Source organism: Tetrao urogallus (genome assembly GCF_951394365.1).
Source record: "Tetrao urogallus genome assembly, chromosome: 5".
Classification (NCBI taxonomy): domain Eukaryota; kingdom Metazoa; phylum Chordata; class Aves; order Galliformes; family Phasianidae; genus Tetrao; species Tetrao urogallus.
In genome coordinates, this window is record NC_136818.1 from 33244252 (window position 1) to 33263416 (window position 19165).

Below are 19165 nucleotides of genomic sequence, written 5' to 3' on the forward strand. Positions count from 1 at the left end.
CACACAATGAGGTTAAATAATTCTCATCAGTGACCAAGTGTTCTAAGAACTTGCCTCCAGCCCAAGGAGAAAGACTTTAAAGCTGAGGTTTAGTTAAAAGAACTGAGAAAATTAGCTGAGGAATGATGGTACAACTCTTTCTGAATAGATAATAAGCAGTCATGGGGACTAAGACTTGAAAATTAGTACTTTATTAAACATAATAAATGTACTGTTTAGAAAGGCATTCAAATATTGAATGATGAAATCCAATGTATTTTTTCTCAGAATTTTCAGTCCACACAGAAAATTAACTATTCTACCCTTCTGAAAGTAACTACCTACAGCTGCTTCAGCCTTTTTAAGAACTTCTGCTGTTTCTCCTCATCTCTCACTCTCTTGAAGACTATATTCTTCATACAATTTTTGGGAGTAAAATGATTTAGCACGTGACACCAAGCTCTTTGCCAACATATTAACAGTAAAAGAACAGTGGCTGAAAGCAATGCAGCAAACGACTTACCACAAGCAACTTTGGCATTTGGATCCTGTTTGAGATGGGCATCTAATACAGCATCACTGATTTGATCACAGATTTTATCTGCAAGGCATTAAAACTGTTGTTCAAAACAGGAATCTCAGTACAAAACACAGACCCTTTGCATCTGTTTGGATAGACAGGAATTCTTACATTGCTTATTGAAGTATTTAAGCAAACTAGATAGAAAGTCACATGCAATGTCATGACAGCAAGACAAATAGATAGATCAAACAAGGAATGTACTTACTAGTCATAAACTAGTACTACTTATAACTTAAAATCACTGAGAAACAAGTGTGTTATGCATAGAGTTCTGATATGAGTTACCTGAGAGGCTAAGAGGTTTTACTGCTTGCCTCTTCTCCGCCATCACAACCATTACAGCATGCAGTCCACAGCAGCAGTATGATAAAAAGGTGATATTATACCACTAAGTTCCATCTCACCAGCAGAAAGTTACAATGTACCTGAATAAGGCCACTGATAAAGCCCGATTAAGAGTTTAGATCACAGATTAGATAACTAATATGCCAGTTATTGCACGTATTAATCGCTTCAATATGGAAAGAATGAATACAAAAGATGATTAGTAAAGGTAAGCTGCATTTGAACATTCTGCCTCTCAGGAATGGAGCATGTGTTACTAAATTTGGGACAATTATTACCACACAGGAATCAGACACTATTCTTGCAATTTTTTTAGAAGTCCAAATGAGCTTTGCTTATGAAGATTAGGGATAAAAGTAGCAAGACTTTGATTAAAATGCTTGCTCTCTTCAAATTTTCCATTTTTTACTAGACAATAAAGCCATATTTTCAAGCATTAAAGCAAAAATTATAAATGAAAATAGTTGTTTTTTAATACCTAGGTGCAACAACAGAGTAACTGAGACAGGATGACCTTCTTAGTGCAGGTCCAGAGCCCTGCAGCAAACTCCAAGTGTTAAGAAACCTGTAAAGTCTTTTTTCACTACAGAAAGTTTATATGGCAGGAAAAACATTTCTCCCTGTTCTTGTCCCACATGAAGCATATCTTCATCTGCATTAGATGACAATGTCCCATATTAGTTAAAGCTCATTGTATGCGATGTACTGCTTATTGAATGCAATCTTCCCCAAAAACTCAAGAAGAACACAAGTAATCCCTGTGGCTAATTCATCCTCATTTCATTAGCAGCACCCAGCCAGTACAAAGAGCTTGACATAGATTTTGTGGGTTGAAATTGATTTCTGAACTAGAACTCCCCTGAAATGTCTCAAGGGATCATTAGCTATAGTAGGCAGACTGAGAAAAATGTCTCAAAATCAGGAAAAAAATATCTTACAGGATGAAATCATTCAAGCTCAACTTAGTTCTGAAAGGCTGAAGGAAAGGTAAGCTACCCCAGGAAATCCTAGTGGGTATTGCATGGGGCTCTAAAATCCTGAAAGGTAATATGCTGAGGAGAGTTTCTGTCCAATGGATGACAATGTGAGTAGATTTGACAGCTGGAGATTGGAGAAAAACAGATAAAGACTGAAAAAGTCAAATCTTAAGGGTAAGGAACCACTAAAGCCATTCCTATAGAGCTGTGTAGTATGCATGGTTCCTTCAAGACTGGTTAAAAATTGAACATCTTTTTAAAAGGTAGAAATGGAATTCAACCATGGTTTGTTTAGTTGCGTTTGAAGACTTGTTGGATGAAACTTCATTACCTGTGTAAAATTTCTACCAGAAATCCCCTCTGACGCACGTGAGAATTTTAATCATTGAAAAAATCAATTAGAATAATTTATAATACCATGCTGATGGTCTGATTTTGGATTAAAATAGATTGAGACAAATCGTTTTGGCAGTTCATTCAAAAATGGACGGCTGGTGCAAGAACCAACAGTCCTAGTGCAGTTAGGTACATTCATTGACATACACAGGGGCAGCTATCACCATTCGAATGAGAAAGCAAGCAGGATGATCAGCTGCTTAACACATATGTCTATTAGTAAAGGTCTCAAATGTAAAATAAAACCTGGCATTTCTATTTTTAGTGATGCTTAGCAGGCTTTGTGTGCTTTTCATTCTGTTATTTAAATTTATCGTCTCAACTGTCACAGCTCTCTTATAGCTGCTGAATGTGACAGAATATGTTTGTATTTTTTGTTTTTTTTTTTAATTTTAAATTCACGTAGTGAATTGCTATCCAGTAAGACACATATTGCAAAAACAATGCCTAGCCTGAGGATTTCTTGACTGAACAGGAAGATATTAGATAACTGTGAATTCTCATCTAGAAATCCAATCACACCACAGAGCCAGCCTTGTGGCAGAGATGCCAGCTAGCCAAAGAAGCAGCTTTTGATAGCTATAAAAGGGATGAAAGGGTCTGATGATAAACCCTACTGAAATGTTAAGTTGCCAAATTGTAGAGTAAAGAAGGTATTCAACAACAAATGTGATCTCCACTGATTGGGAGGATCTCCAAAGTGTTTTGCATAGTGGACTAGAAGTTTGTTGTGTAAATCCAGACTACAGTAACAGCACAGCAGTTGTAAGTGCTATCTCCTTAAAAAACAAGTGCTCTGTAACTGAAGACAGTTCTCAGGACTCTCCATACATTCATCAGAAATAAAACCTACGAACAGCAACAACCAAAACTTTAATTCAAAAAGCTTCACCCTTTGAAACTGCAAACAGGTACTACCACACTTCTAGCTTTAATCATGCAGTAAATATCATAAACATCAAACATTTCAAACCTAAGGTTCATTTTCTTAAAAACCTGTGATTGTCGAAATAACTTAGGGTAGCACAAATTTTAATACTTTATTTATGTCAACAGCACTCGAAGGTGAAATTATGCATTCAAAATATGGTAAACTGAGCAATTCCCAGGATCTTTTTGTGCAAAATTAAAAGTTCATAACACAGATGCCTATCTTGAGCACGTCACTGAAAAATGAGCTTTCGACCAAAACCAAGGTTCATTGGAAAGACTTTGAATAGCTGAATTCCACCGCTTTTCCTTCCTTAAAAGACTCTTGAGGACTACTTGTTGAAAACAGCTGCCACACTTCAGTATTAACACTGCTGCAGTGTTAAAACAGCTTTTCCTACATGTTCTCTTGTTCAGTATGCAGTTTACTGAATTATTACATCAGACGTGAGCATCAGTTGACTGGAAAGATCTGCACTTTCTGATTTTTTGGGGGGAAGGGTTTGGGGGTGATTTTTCTTCTGTGAATATTGACACAAACATTTTTTAATACGGTTAATAGTCTGAGAGTGCTTTTAGCAAGTGTTCTCTCATATTTTTAATACTTACTGCAAAGCTGAATGACATTCTGTGTGCAGGCAAATCCACCTGGTGCCATGCCAGAAAGGGGAAGGAATTAATTCTAAATAGTTTGGCACCTGTAAGACATTGTGGGTCAGAGTAGCACACAGTGCCTTTCAAAGCACAATGAAACCATTGTGCAGCACAGACACTCTTCTCCTGGATGAAGAGAGAACCTATTTTATCAGAGAGGTTGGACTAGATGATCTTCAGAGGTCCTTTCCAACCCTTACGGTTCTGTGAAGCGAAGTGAAGAAATGACAAAAAACATCCAAGAAAAGAAAATCTGTTATTCATGTGCTTTTATTACATCAGAAAGGAGGAGGTTACGTGTAAGCCTGCAGAGAGTTTGGAATTTGCCCTGCTAAATGCCAGGATTAAAGACCTTCTGGAAAGGAGTTCAAAACTTTATGCTCAAATCATTTTGAAGAAGTGGGTCTGAAAAGGTGGGATAAACAGATTTCTCTGGATTTTTTTCTTTGGGGAGCATATATAATGCCTGTGTATATTAATCACTGCCAGCTATTTACTTTTTTTCAGCTATTCTGCAGAACTCGGGCTTCTTAAGTACACACAGCTCAAAAGCATTGTACAGATACAAGGCTGTTGTCTTTACACACAAATAAGTAAGCATGCAATTTCTTCTGCTTTGTTTATCATGAAGGTATATGTGAGAGCATTCAACTCAACTGTTATAATCAGAACAACTCAGATTTCTACCAGACAAGGATCTGGTTCAGGATCTTCACATTATACCTTTGAGCAAAATTATGCTACCACATGCAGAAAGGAAGTAATCAGGAACATTCAAATTATCCATTGATAGCAAACAGAGGTACTCAAAACTCCTAATAAACTTCTAGCACTACTGATAGCAAAATCAAAAGCCCAACTGCTGCCTTGAGCACTGGCCCCAGTTTTAAGAAACAATCAAGATTTTCCTGGGAGACAAAAAGCTAATGGTATATCCTTACGTCTAGTGTAAAACCACAGACAGGGAAAACGTCCTTTGGTCAGGTTGTAAAAGTCAGTTTGCTATTACAAACTAGACCTGTTGCTGAGACCAATAAGACCTACTGCTGGACCGTGATCAGGAACAGCCAGAGTTATTTACTGTTATCCTGCTATACTTGATCTGGAAAATCTGGATATTTCTTTTCCCATAGGTGTATATCGAAGTGTATATTTTTTAGGAAAATACACCACCGAAAAAGTTAGAGTAAATGTCAACTTTATACTCTCTGCTCTGCAATAAAGCTCTTTGGGTGTGTGCATCTCAGAGTACCCAGTGATCCAGCAGTCTCTGGCAGATGAGACGATGGTCACAAATCTCACTGGTGGTAACATTTTGTCAAAGGCCTGGCAGGTATTTCAGAGATGGACAACATTCACAGGACTTAAAAGAAGACCCAGGAGAGTTTGTGGAAATAAAAAAGAAAATCTAAGTAACTGAAACCTGGGTCATATTCTAACACAGGAACCAAGACAAAAAGGGACCTGATAAAGAAAAGAAGCTAATGGACAAATAAAAACCTGGGGCTGAGCTGAACTATTTATCTTCCTATTTGAAGACTTACCTTTTACAACCTCAAAGAGATTAAAAAATGATCAGAATAGCATCAGTTATGACTTGTCATCGTCAGAAAAATCACTGTCAATTTAAGATCACCCTACAGCATGCTATTTTTCATATGCAACTATGTTGTTCTGTGGTTGCTGGATGTAATTATACACAAATTTGAGATGGACTTACGGACGAAGGACTGAATATGGTTGTCATTTTCTGATGGTGTTACATCAGAAAGAACTCCAACTTGCTTAACCTGAAATTGACAGCAATGGACTCAATTGCATCAGCCACAGACTTGACCTGCACTAATAAGTTAATATTATAGAGGAGTATCAGAATTACAGACGTTATATTCTCACTGCTGACCTTTATGTTCTCTATGTTATCCCACCCATTTACGATGTAATCACAAGAAAAAAAAAACACCTTGCTATAGCAAAAAGTACGTGATACCACACCGCCTTCTAAAACAAACATGTTTTTCAGGACATCAAACAGTCTGTTGTCCCTTGGACTCGTTTGACATAAAGTACGTGTTTTGGGCAGATGACCATTTGTTTCCAATAAAATTGAACTTATCTCTGGTGACCATATATACATTTTAGCAAATATCTGCCCACTATTTGCTTAAGCAATTCCATATATTGCATGAATACCCAGATAATGAAATGGGAGAAAACATGTCAGCAACTTGGACATGTGCAGATGCAGGGACCACCGATTTTTCAAGTCTTTAAAATAGACTGCTTATGGGTGACAGTTTTAGAGCACAGCCTACATGCAAGACAGTTTCACAGTGCCCATAAGGATATGGAATTTGAGAGGCAAGCTATGTACTCTTATCCATATGTGAAACTTGAGCCTATCAGAGGTACAGTAATGCCTCCACAGTAATACAGAATAAAAAAGCAAATAAGATGAAAAGGAAGGAGTAGCAACAAGGAACCCCACTGCCCTCCGCAGGGTAACACACCCAGCAAAGGCACAAAAACTCCTGTTAGAAGAACTCTAGTTGCAGTGGTTCTATAGTCTACATGGAAAGGTCCAATGGAAATGTAAAAAGCACCCTGTTAAACAGACTTTCTATAATAACACTAATAGCAGATTCATTCTTCTTTGGACTTTTATTTCAAGGAAAGTATTTTTTCTTGAATGCATTTGCCATAGCGGCTTCTTACCTGGATGTCCTTCTCCTACTGACTCTGATGTGAACATGAAAGCTCCTTCATCATCCAGCGTGTGATCGCATAAACCATCCACTGGCCCATTCATGGCTGTGATGCTTTTCCTGATGGATTATTTTAAAAAGTGGTTGAGGATTTCTGCCTTTAGTGCCTTCTGTTAAAAGTGAAGGTTCTTTCTGAGCAGGACTGCCACTGTGTTCACTCACTACCTGTAATACTAACTCGAATTTTAGTCTGTGAAATCAGCATGGGCTTGTATCTGTGTATGCATGCAAGGAGTACGCATGTGCCTGAAGTCTGTATCCCTACCTAGCCTGATCTGTCAGTCTCTGGGCTGCTCCTATATATGGAAAAGTGAAAGTGCCTAGAAAATCATGTGAGGAAAATGGAAGAGCCCATTTCTTGGCAGGGGAGTTAGTTAATTTGGGGATATTTCACTAATTAACTCAGTTCTTGGAAACACTCTGGATTCAACCCGTGCAAGATTAAGTATCATAGGAATTCAAATGAGCGTGAAGTAATCCAGAAGTACTGGTGACGGTTCAGTTCAGCTGCTTCTCCACTTTGCCTCTCCCCCAATTCTGGGACCTATGCTGTGTTTCCAACCGTGTGTTGTGGTTTCACAGGGATAGATTAAAAAAGGGTAAATGCATGCCTTTCGTAGAAAAGACTGGAAGAAGTTTGTTCTGCATTCTGTAACTGTATTTTCCTTTTCCTTTTTCACCTCTGGAAAAGTAGAATTCTCTCCTGAAGTATTTTTTTTTTCATTTTCATTCATTACTCCTGTGTGTTTGAGACACGAAACATTTGATAAGATACAGCACATGACAAATTTCTCGTTTATGCAGACCTCTTCTTGCAACCTTTGCTCTCCTTTTCATCTGCCTTCTCTCCTGTTAAGATCCATCCTAATTTTCTTCTTGAATAATACCCTCACATTACATTCTGTAATCCTTAGAAATAGACTGACTGCCTCGGCTGAGAACTCAGTACTCAGTTCCACTACGAAAAACGACTTCAGTCAGATGGCTAGTGTCTGGGATATGCTGGTGGTATGACAGGTATGAAGGCAGACTGCATTTTGTGGATATATGTCTGTAAGTCTGAATGCAAAAAAAATGCAAACATACCTATAAGGCAGACCCAGACCATGCCCAGCACTACTGCACCATTATCAATATAAAAAATAATAATAATAATAATGTTTATTTGTTCTTAATTCATTTACAGAAATTGCTCTAGCCTCAGTTTCAGATCAAGTTATAGATCTAACAAAACCAAATTTTCCCTTCACTGAACACTAAGTTATACTCTCTTAATCATTCACTCCAACATTACAATACAACACCTGGTATTTGGATTGAAACAAATAACATAGCACACGTTCCATAGTCCTGAAATGTTGGCTGCAGTGACATCCTTACTACTCTTCTGTTTAAAAAGTCAGTTTACCTCCAACTCTTCATGTTATTTTAGAATACCCCTGTATACGGTCCCTTGGACTTAAATTTCTGCATTGCCACATATTTATGTAAGAATTCATTAGAATTTTCACTTTCTACCTACATTCCTGAAAATAATAACCAGTTTCTGTGAATGTTCACCAGTGATCTGCTGCAGCATTGGTCCACCTCTAATTATCACGGACATGGATTAGTCTTTTTCCAAACACGCTCTCTTGGTTTTCTATTGCATAGAATTCATGTCACAGGACAAAAAATTACCAGTTGCACTTAACAATGCAGAATTCACATACCAGATAAAATGAGCCATAGCTTTCTGTGGAGTAAATTTTCATCATTCCACTGACACTAAGATTCCATCCCAGCCTGAATAAATCCTGCATTGATATCACAGAGAAAGATAGAATTAAACAAAACAAACAAACAACAAAAAACAACAAGAAAAGACATGAAGATCAAAGAGTAACTAATTATTTTAACTTTAGTTAATGCCTAACATTCAAAAATTATATTAACTTTTAAAGTAAAACAATGTCAGCGGTATGCACGTGTTCTTAAATGTAATTGTTTTTTTCTATGGAAGTACAGAATGGATAAAACACCTCTGACAAAAAAACAAAACAAAACAAAAAAAAACCACCATAAACACAAGAGTTTTAATTCTGATTCTATGGTCAATCCTCCAGCAAAAGAAGACAAGATCGAATATTCTCAATCTGCAACCCTCTTATTCTGTACAAAAATAAAAATTGCAAGCTCTTAAAATGCTAATTGGTGCAATTAATTGGACACACGAGCAGTGAATTTGCAGATCTGTTGTTTATCCTGCTTTTGCAGTTCCTTCTTTTGAATTAGTTTCTGCCTAGTTAAACACATTGGTCTGTGAGACCTTTGGGGGGTCAGCCTTCATTAAATAGCCTCTCCACAAATAGTGCTTTTTAGAAATGCTACACAGCTGCATTTCACATAACTCATGTAAAACCTTCACTTGGAACTGCTTGCAGTCGCAATTTTACTATCAAGAGCAACACATTTGCTATATGGCCATGAAGCATCTCAGCATGCTCTTTTCTAGGACATCTTCCAGGACTCTAAATGAGCGTAGGGTTAGGTAATGTTTAATTTGGCTTCAATTCCCAGACAATTTGACTTGCTAAATATTTGTGAAAAGCTAAGATAGAGCTCTAACATCATACAGTTTTGGCACAGATCTTCTGCCTATGAGAAGAAAAAAAAAAAAAAAGTTTATAGTAAACAAAAGATGGATATAAGCATTTTTTTTTTCATTGCATTCATTGCATTTTACAGATAGAGACTCACCTATCAATGCTACCAATGCAACTGGCTTCCAACATTTCTTTTTACTTTCCTGCATAGTCAACAGGTTTGTGATACCAAGCTCTAGCAAAGTCAGTTTCTCTGCAAATCTCTTTATAAACCCTATACAGCCTATCATTGTGTTAAGTATCTTTAGAGTATATTCCATGAGTTTTACTCAGAAGATATCTAGTGGCAGAATTTTCTCAAGCTGTATAACTTCGGTGCTTTGAAATGAGGAGAGAGATAGAAAAACTAAGGCAAAAATAGCACTGTCCTCTGTATTGCTGTACCTATTTATTCACGTTAACAAGAACCACTGGAATAGCAAGGCAGCTCTTTCTATTAATTGGAAGAGGCTGGTACCATTCCACACTCTTGTTACTTTTATTTGTAGCAGTTCAGCAAAACTACTTCTCTTCTAACTACCTCCTAGTTCATGTAACATTTGTCACCTATGAGGAGGCATGCTAGGTTTTACTGTAGCCTTGAGAAAGCCCAGGAAATAATGAACAAGATTTAACTTAGAAAATTATGACTGACTCCAATTGATGCTGCTGATTCTCTGGGCAGATATGACTGATTAATTGCTTTGACCCTAGACCTCTCAATGACGTAGGCTCATCAGTTCACTTTACTTGCTTGCCTTGCTCTTTCTTGCCCTTATCAGTTTTTTCTCCTCTATCCTCCTCCCTTCTTCTTGTCTTGCTTATATCCTTCTGTTTGTTTAAGACACATTTCCCTTTCTTCTTTCCTTTTCGCTTTTACTTACTCTTTTTACTCCTTTCTATCTCCCTACGCTTCTCTACTGATGTCTTATTTACATTATAAACCACTGAGAATGGAGCCTAAATGGATGAATTATATCTATAGAAATGAAATAAAATGAGCTTGAATCGAATAGCTTACATGTAAAACTATCACTGCAGAAGAAGGAGGGAAGATCCTCCAGATCTAGACATCCTCGCTTCACCTACAAAAGAATCATGTTTTCTCTGGAAGCAATACACATTTAGACTCTATTCACTCATACTATTTCACTGCAGCAGACACTTTGAAGTGACTTCTTTCGAACAATGAGGAAACCGTATCGAGGACTCAGAAGGTCTTCCACATTATTAGAATCAGTCATGGTAAAACCATTCCTTAAACTCTTTAATTTAGTTCTCTCACCTCAACTTTCAAAAGCTTAGTAAAACAAATTGATCTGTAGAGCTCATAGACTTCATAAGTAACATTCCACTATCATTAAAGGATCCAACCTCACACTTAGATTTAAAGACGCACAGAAATACTTTGTGCACACAAATAGCACACGTGGAAATGTTCTCCCAAATATTTCTCTTTTGTTCTCTTAACTTCATCATCAGATATTACTGTACTCAAACTACCTGTTTAACAGGCTGACATGAGTTGTTCAGTATATTTGTTTTGAGGGAGGTGGGTGTTTTGTTTTTGAAACTAACGTAAGGAAGATTTGTTTATTTGGGTTTATTCCTTCTGCATGAAAAATGACAAGCAGAGCAATAGAGCTTGTATAGCAGGATCTCAGCACAGATCTCACACCTGCTTCAGAACTCTCACCTCTATCTAATATTTTCTGAAAATGAATGTAGTTCAAGGTTTCTTGGATATGCAGGTGCAGAATTTCACTGGCCCATGAACGTTTAGGACAAAATCAAATATTACTGGACAGAAAAAAAAAGATTGTTATTATAGAATAGAAGGCAGTATGTGTTCTGAGTTGGGTGTTTATCACCTCTCTCCTTTTCACACTAGAACATGGGAACTCCTGTCACCTCTGCAGACCAGTATAAGTAATTCACCTCTTACCACCTTGAGTTTTCTTCCAACATTTTTGTGAATATCAATTCCAGTTACAGCAATTTATCAGTGTGCATTTCATCTAACTTAGTCCAGAGCTGCTTTAGCATTTAGCCACATTTAGCATTTAGTGATTCTCTACAATATTTCACATCTACGTTCCTCTCTATGCTCTAAGAAGTCTTTTCAGGTTCTTCCACAATGAATAGCAAAGAATTTTCTACCCATTCCATATGCTTATTCTCTTCACGCCTTTTTGACTTCCAATTCTCCACTCTGACACAACATTGAACCACAGAATGGTTGAAGTTTCTACTACAATCCGCTCCTCAAAGCAGAACAAACTTGAGCAGGTTGCTCAGTGCAACGTCACTACGTATGAAGGCTGCTCCAAAAGTAATGCCTCCTATTTTATGTTGGTTGTATGGCAGTAGAAGTCAAACGTTCTCACCAGTATTTGTTGCTGCATGACAGACAGCAGCAGAAGAGCAGTCTGACAGAATAGTGTCTGTCGTGGAAATGCATATGAAGAAAAGGTATGGAAATGTGTTTCTTCTCCATGCAGAAAAAATTACATCCACTCACACTCATCGGTGCTTGCTGAACAGTTATGGAGACCAAACAGTGAATGTAACCACAGTGGGTGGTGAGGTGGTGTGTTTCAGCAGCAGTTATGGCAAAATGAAAGACAAGTCACATCGCAGATGGCCGTGCAGATAATTTTAAAAGTGCAGCATGCAGGCTCTTGCTCATCACTTGTGAAAATACATAGCTAGTAGTGGTGACTATGTTAAAAAATAACATTTTGTAGTTCAGAATTTGCTCTTTCAAATAATGTTATTGTGCTCTTTGTATCTATTGCAGTTTCCACAGAAATAAATAGGAGACACTGCTTTCAGAGTGACAAATGTAAATGATTAAGAAAATTAATTTCAGTCCTATATCAAAGGAAACAGAAGTCTTTTCTGGCAGTATTTAGCTAGAATAAGTTAAAAGTGTCTGAGTTTAACCTAATGTTCCTTGTCAGGAAGCCAGATTGGATTCCACAACTGTGTTCTTGCAGATAGGTTTCTGCAACATGACTTGATGTACTAGAGTCAATATTTGTTTCAAAGTCCAAAGACCACCTGTTCTGTAAACATCTTTGAACCTCCACTGCAAAAAAACTCTTGGGTGAGGACTAATTGAATGCATCAGTTTATTCCCTAAACTACTGAGGAAGTAGTAATGGTTTACATATATACACTAATAATGTCACGAGACATGTAAATGCAGAAGGTTGTACAGATGCCAAGCTGCTAGAAGACTGCTGTGTTTCCCTAGCCAAATTGTTTTTGAGATACAGATCTATGACCGCAGTGGGGTTTAGTCTGGACAGGTGATTAGCCATGTCATTAACAACAGGGAGTCCTAACTATTTACTCAGAAAGGAACTATAGTTTTGTGCATATCTGATGTATGATCACACCCGATGCAAACCAAAATTAAGGGTTGTGCTCTGTTTCCTGTCAGATGACAGCCACCCGAACCAAACAACTGACCGTGACAACTGGAAAAAACATTCAGGTAAAATACACAGATGGCTTTCTGTAAGGTTAAAGGGAGACCATTTATAATTGAACATTTTTTCATTCCTGTCCTAGGCATAATTTCAACAACTAATGGGTTAATTTATTAAATTTAACAGAAAGAAAACAGAAAATAAGGTACTATTAAATTCTGCCTTGTGGCACTGCTCTGAGGAAATAACACTCCCAATGAAAATAGAATCAAGGCTGCATTTAACTTTAATGAAAGCAGAATTTAGTCATCAAGGTACCTTCAGTTATTTCCTAAGGATCACATCAAAGTTGTTGCTTCATGGCCTTGGCACATATTACATAGGTCACTCTGAAAGTAATGTCTCCTATTTATTTCCACGGAAATCAGAACAGAGACAAAGAGCACAATAACACGATTTGAGAGAGCAAATTCTCAGCTACAAAATACTATTTTCTAACATAGTCACCACCATTAGCCAGGCATTTTTGCTAGGGATGAACAAGAGCCTTCATGCCACACGTGAAAATCTGCACCAGTGTAGGCGGCCCACTGTCACCGCTGCTGAAACACACCACCCACTGCCTCGCCATGCTCACATCCACTGTTTGGTCTTCAGAAACATTCAGCATGTACCAATGAATGTCAGTGTGCCATTTTTTATGCATGGAGCAATTCAATGACACATCTTTGCTTCATATGCCTTTCCGTGTCAGAATTCATTTTGTCAGATTGGCCTTCTACTGCCATTTGTTACACGGCAACAACATGGAATGGAATATTGGTGGGAAAGTTCAACCTCTGCTGTCATACCACCAATATCCATCTTTGATGTTGTGGGCCAACATAATATAAGAGGAGGCACTACTTTTGGAGCAGACCCTATAGTAATCCATAGTCACCCATATGTGCACTGTTTATGGAATCACAGAATCATAAAATTATTTTACGTTAATTTTGCAAGACTGAAAATGACAGCATGATGCTGTGAGTTTCAGATTCTGGCTTCCGTGGTTATCTGAAGAAAACAAGATACAAAATATATCCCACAATTTTGTTAGTCATTGTGCCTATCAATTTCTTTTCAGAAACATTCCTATCATCATTGCTGTAGAGCTCAGACAAACTACCAATGCTCTGAGATGTGCATGCAACTGCTGAATACATAACCTCATTGGCCACATCTTTCAGAACCCCTCTCAACCTGACCTAATCACCAGAATTGATTCAGCTGGGTTGCCATTCAAGTACTATTTTCACATACTTGAGCTGGGCAAATATATTAGCGAACAACAAACATCATTATCTTCATCAATGTCTGATAGATTTCACCGCACCTCGTCATTTAGCAGTTGCAAATAAACAAGTCCTAAATAAAACACAGCCAAAACATTCTTAGATGTCTGCCTAACCAGAGGATGTTAGATAATGGATGAAGGGCATGTAGCATCAATCAAGACGGAGGCATAAATCTTTCTGTACAAGTGAATATTTAACCTTCTGCCAAATGGTACTAAGCCTGCCTGAAAAGTGGGACTTGTGAGGTGACCCTTAACAATAGGAATGTTTTTAATGAAGAAAAATGTCAGGATTAAGAATGTCATGCCTTTCCTGCTGTAGTGGAAATGCTAAGTCATAGCCTGAAGCAGTGATGGAGCACCTGGTGGGAAGGCAGGGCCAACCCAGAGGAGCTCAGGTGCACTCAATGCAGCTGAGTGACCAGAAGGGCTGGAGCCGGGATCCACCTCTTACAGACCTCATTTAAGGGTTGGCAGTGAAGACAAAGGGATTTTGTTGGGGGTTGATGCCTGCTTGAGGCCTTTTGAAGGTGAGTGAAGTCTTTGTTTTGTTTTTGTGTGGTGTCTGTGGCTGCTGCGTTGGAGGATATCCTCATCTGTTGTGGGTCTTTGCTACTATGGTTTTCATTGTGTTACAGTGTTATACCTGCTGTACCATAATGTACCAGAAGTAATAAAACAAGCAGAAACAAACCTGGATATGACCTAGAATTGATGTTCACGATATAGGTTAAGACTACAAATTCTAGGGCTAAGAGTGTTTATTTGCCATTTTTGTTAGTGGAGTACTCAGCTTATGCTCATCACGAAATTGAGTTACTCCATGTAACTCATGTTAGATCTTCTCAAGAAAGTAAACTTGTTTTATTTATGTAAAGGGTAACTAAAACCCTAAGGGTAAGAGAAGGGCAAAGAAAGCAGCAACTCTCTTTAACTTCCCAAATACTACCTTACATGGATGGGCATAACATTAAAAAAGTGCAAGAACTCTTCTTTGGTGTATCTCCTCCTTCTTCTACTCTAATATTTTTGCATCCCTTCACTTTTTTCCCCTTCCAGTTTTTCAGTTTTTACTACTAATGAGTTTGTATTGGGGTACTTAATTTCCTAAGTTCATACCAGTCATTAATTCTGTCTCCTAGGCACAAGGTACTTTCTTTTGAAAATATTGAAGTAGCACCCACCATAAATCAACTACTCAAAGGTGTACTTTTTTTTTTTTTTTTTTTTTTGTATCTCCAGGAATCATAGCTTGTAAGAAAACACTATGCCTATAATTCATCTCTTAATTTACCATTTCAGATTGCTGTGAATGCCTTATCATTCCAGTAGCAATGGTCAGAGCATGAGTTATTGAGAGGTGTTGGGTGATCCATTCTATTTCATCATCTCTCTCTATCTCCAGTAGCACAAAGTATGTTTCTGGGGTTCTGTAAATCTTTAGAAGCAAGGTCACAAAAGAGATTGCAGTGTGTAGTTATTTTGAAGACACATGCACAGATTCCCACACAAACGGCATGAATGTTTTATTAGGACTGAAGTGGGAGCTCTGCTGGTAACTTCAGTAAGTACAGACCTGCTCTCCACAGAAAATAAATATTCTTGAGACAGAATGAAACTAGAATAAAAAAATGAATTTACAGAATTCACGAATTCAGAATACAGAATTCACGAGTATTTGAACCTATTCAAAACCTGAAGGGTTTTTGCTGTTCCCAAAATTGAATATTGATAAATATGAGGAAACTAATTATCTTCCCATGCAGAGCAAAATATAGACTAGCAAATAATGGGAAACAATGCTACACTGTAGGTGAAGAGTCAGAGCAAATATATAAGAATATACAGGTATGTTTGTAGTCACCTGTTGATTTTCTTTGTTTGTTTATTTGTTTTTTTAGCCAAGTAAAGCTTGGATAAATTCTGAAACAAATGTGTATATTGTGAAAATATGTTGAGTTTCACAGACAAAAAAATCCTTAAAAATGCACATAGGAAGGGTAGAGGGAATACGTGTTTAAGTTATCAATGGCCGAGGTCTGAAAAATGGTAAAAATTTCTTCCTAACCTTATTAAGAGATCAGTGTCTATATAAACACATTCTATTAACAGGGTAGAAGAGAAATTACTTACTATAGTATTTTTGCTAAGACACCCACCTGTATAGTTTTAAAGTACTGTAACACGATAACTCAAGCCCAAGAGAGAAAAATAATAATGGTGTGCTATTTCTATACGCTCTGCATATATACATACATATGAATACTGAAAAATGTTGAAGAGCAGCTGCCTCAGAACTTCACAGCAATCCCAGCTCCAGAAATTTTCAGCTGTCAGTGCCTAAGGGTAGCTTTTCAGTGCAGCTAGGTTTACAATGAAACAAACAACAAATCCTGTCTCCAGGGTTACAATTATCAGTTAAGTAAATAGCACTTTTTAAACTTATCTTCTAAATACATCAGTGGCAAAACCAAAATTGCTCAAGATAACAATGAACCAAATACAGGTGTGTCTGCATGTAGCCAGTCATTTCTAGAAGAAAGTCGAGTCAGGAGGTGGGGTAGAAATGAAGAGGAATGATTGGAGAAGCCCAACACACTCCCAGGAATGCGACTTGAAACTGAGCAAAGGGGAGCTACAGTGCCTTGCTGCTGCTATGGCAATCATTTATTGGAATGTTCTCTCCCTCTCTCACCCTCCTCAGTGTAATGGATTTTCTTTCTTCTGCAGTATCTTTCCCTACAAGTAGTTTGAATCAACTGTGTTGAGTGTGTTGCGAGTTCAACGAGTAAGAGATGAGTTCTCAGAGGTAGAACTCATGCTTACACTGGTAGAGATCAGTACTCTTACTAATCATTTCAGAAAGTTCAGGGAGAACAAAGAGGGTTACTTTCTTCCTGCACACACACAAAAAAAAAGAGAAAATTGATAAAACTCACTTAAAAAAAAATAAAAAAAAATAATAAAAAAAAAAAGCAGACTAAGTTCATCTTCGTTTAGCTTATGCAAGACCACATTTAAATTGCATACAAACCAGTAAAAAAAATCATTTATTTTGTCAAAATAAAAAAAAATAAAAGAAACCATTTTGCTGGGCTCTAACACCAATGGGCTGAACATCAAACTAAAACAAGATATTTTTCACAATATTACTTAACCAAGGTTAAATGGAAAAGGAGTCATAAGAGTATTTCCTCTTAATAGACCCAAGAATTACTCCACACAAGAAGTGACAGACTCTCCTTGGTGAGTTTGTTAAGACTCTTAAAACTTCTTAATAGCCTTTAGAGAGGTTACAATAATTCAGTTAAGTTTGTTAATGATAATCCTAACTACTCTGTATTTATCTTAAGTCATACTCAAGCTTCGCATTGGTTTTAAAATATTGTTGAAATGTTAAAATATACCAGGTGCAGAATGTTTGGAAGGAAGGGTTTTGACGACTTATTGTAGTATATCTTTGTGTGTCAATGCAACCTCTTAATAAATAACATCTTGCTTAAGGTTGACAAGAAACCGATGGTTAGCCTTTTCTACTTGTAACATCAATGCTTCCCTGATGCTTTACTTTCAAGTAATAATACAACCATGCTTGGTATTAATAATAAATTGGTTTTGTTTTTCTTAAACTCACCTTCAGTTAACTCACATTCAAACAGACAAATTTAATTAATTTTCAGCAAATGAGTTTGATTTAACAAACTAATGGTCTCAAATGGTTCCCAAAACAGTGATTGGCTTTGGGTGCCCTGTATCTGAAGATAAAATGGAAGCACTCGGCATCTCCATAATGAACATCATTTTTCATGACGTAGCATCTTTTACAGTAACTTCAACAAAAACTTGGTATAAACCCCAACAATTCAGATTTGTGTTATACACTGACATTAGTTTATGGTTATAATGACCAAGGTGCGAGCTCCCAAATCCTGTGCATCAGAGTCCCCTGCTCCTTATCAAGTCTCCTGTGCTGTGACAACTGAATGATATTTTTCCTCTATCTTGACCTTCTTCCACCACTGTTAGCCCATAGTATCTATATAAATGCTTATGGTAGTCTAGTTTTTACCTTCCTCTGAATTGAAATACATAAGCATAAAAAAAAGACTTACAGTGTTTATAATGGTTATGCCAGAAACCAATTAAATCTAATAAATAAAAATCAACCAATATGGTAAGGTATTTTAAAATGCACTTTGGTCCTTATCAGCAAAAAGCAGGATTAGACTCTTTTCTAGCTGTAGCTGCTATATCACACTGCTTTTTAACTAAGCTAAAAACAGGAACAAATTCGAAGAAGGAAAGCAAATAATAGCTGGCTTCAAATAGAAGTAAACTGTCTTAGCGAAGTTCAGAAGAAATCAGTTTTACATTTTATCTGGACAAATTCATCCAACTCTCGCTGCCATTAGGAAGTTGCTGTGTAAAGCTTTTGGATAGAGAAGGATGTTTCTTTATACTGTGAAAGAGAATCACCACTATTAGAGACTGCATACTTAATAAAATCTACTGTCTTAAATGATAACATAGAAATGTGCTTGCTGCACCATGTATTTCTCTTCCTAGGAGAAAAGCTTCTCACATTACCAGGCTGAGTTTCCCTCTCTGTGAACCCACTGGTAATTAAACTATTCATTTTGTCCTATTTTGGGCTTCATATCTGTTTTCATCCTTATGTTCCAGTGTTGTTGGAATGAGAACAGCTGTGATTGGACACATTACTATCAGCACGTTCTCTGGAGGGTCTGTACTTGGGGTCTTATAACAGCCTAAGTAAGTCTGCTCCTGTTCTGAAGAAAAGGAATATTGCAAATCCATATATTTTCTGTCAGTATTTAGTATAATATTTTCAGCAACATGTCCTATTATCTACTTCTGAATTCCATCTTCTCCATTTCATATAAGTGTTTTTAGTGAAAAAGCAAACATTAACTCCCATTAGATAATTACACTTTGGGTTTTTTAGAAAGTATGGGTTAAACTGTCACATCACCTGTAGTAATGATGAAATACTACCTTTTTCCTTGTTCTGCACCTGTTCCACAATGAAGTTTAGCAGGAAAGGTAATGATTTTAAGCTGCCTTAATTTACTTTCACACTTAGATGCAGAAGTCAACTTTGTTGTGAACAGCAGTAAC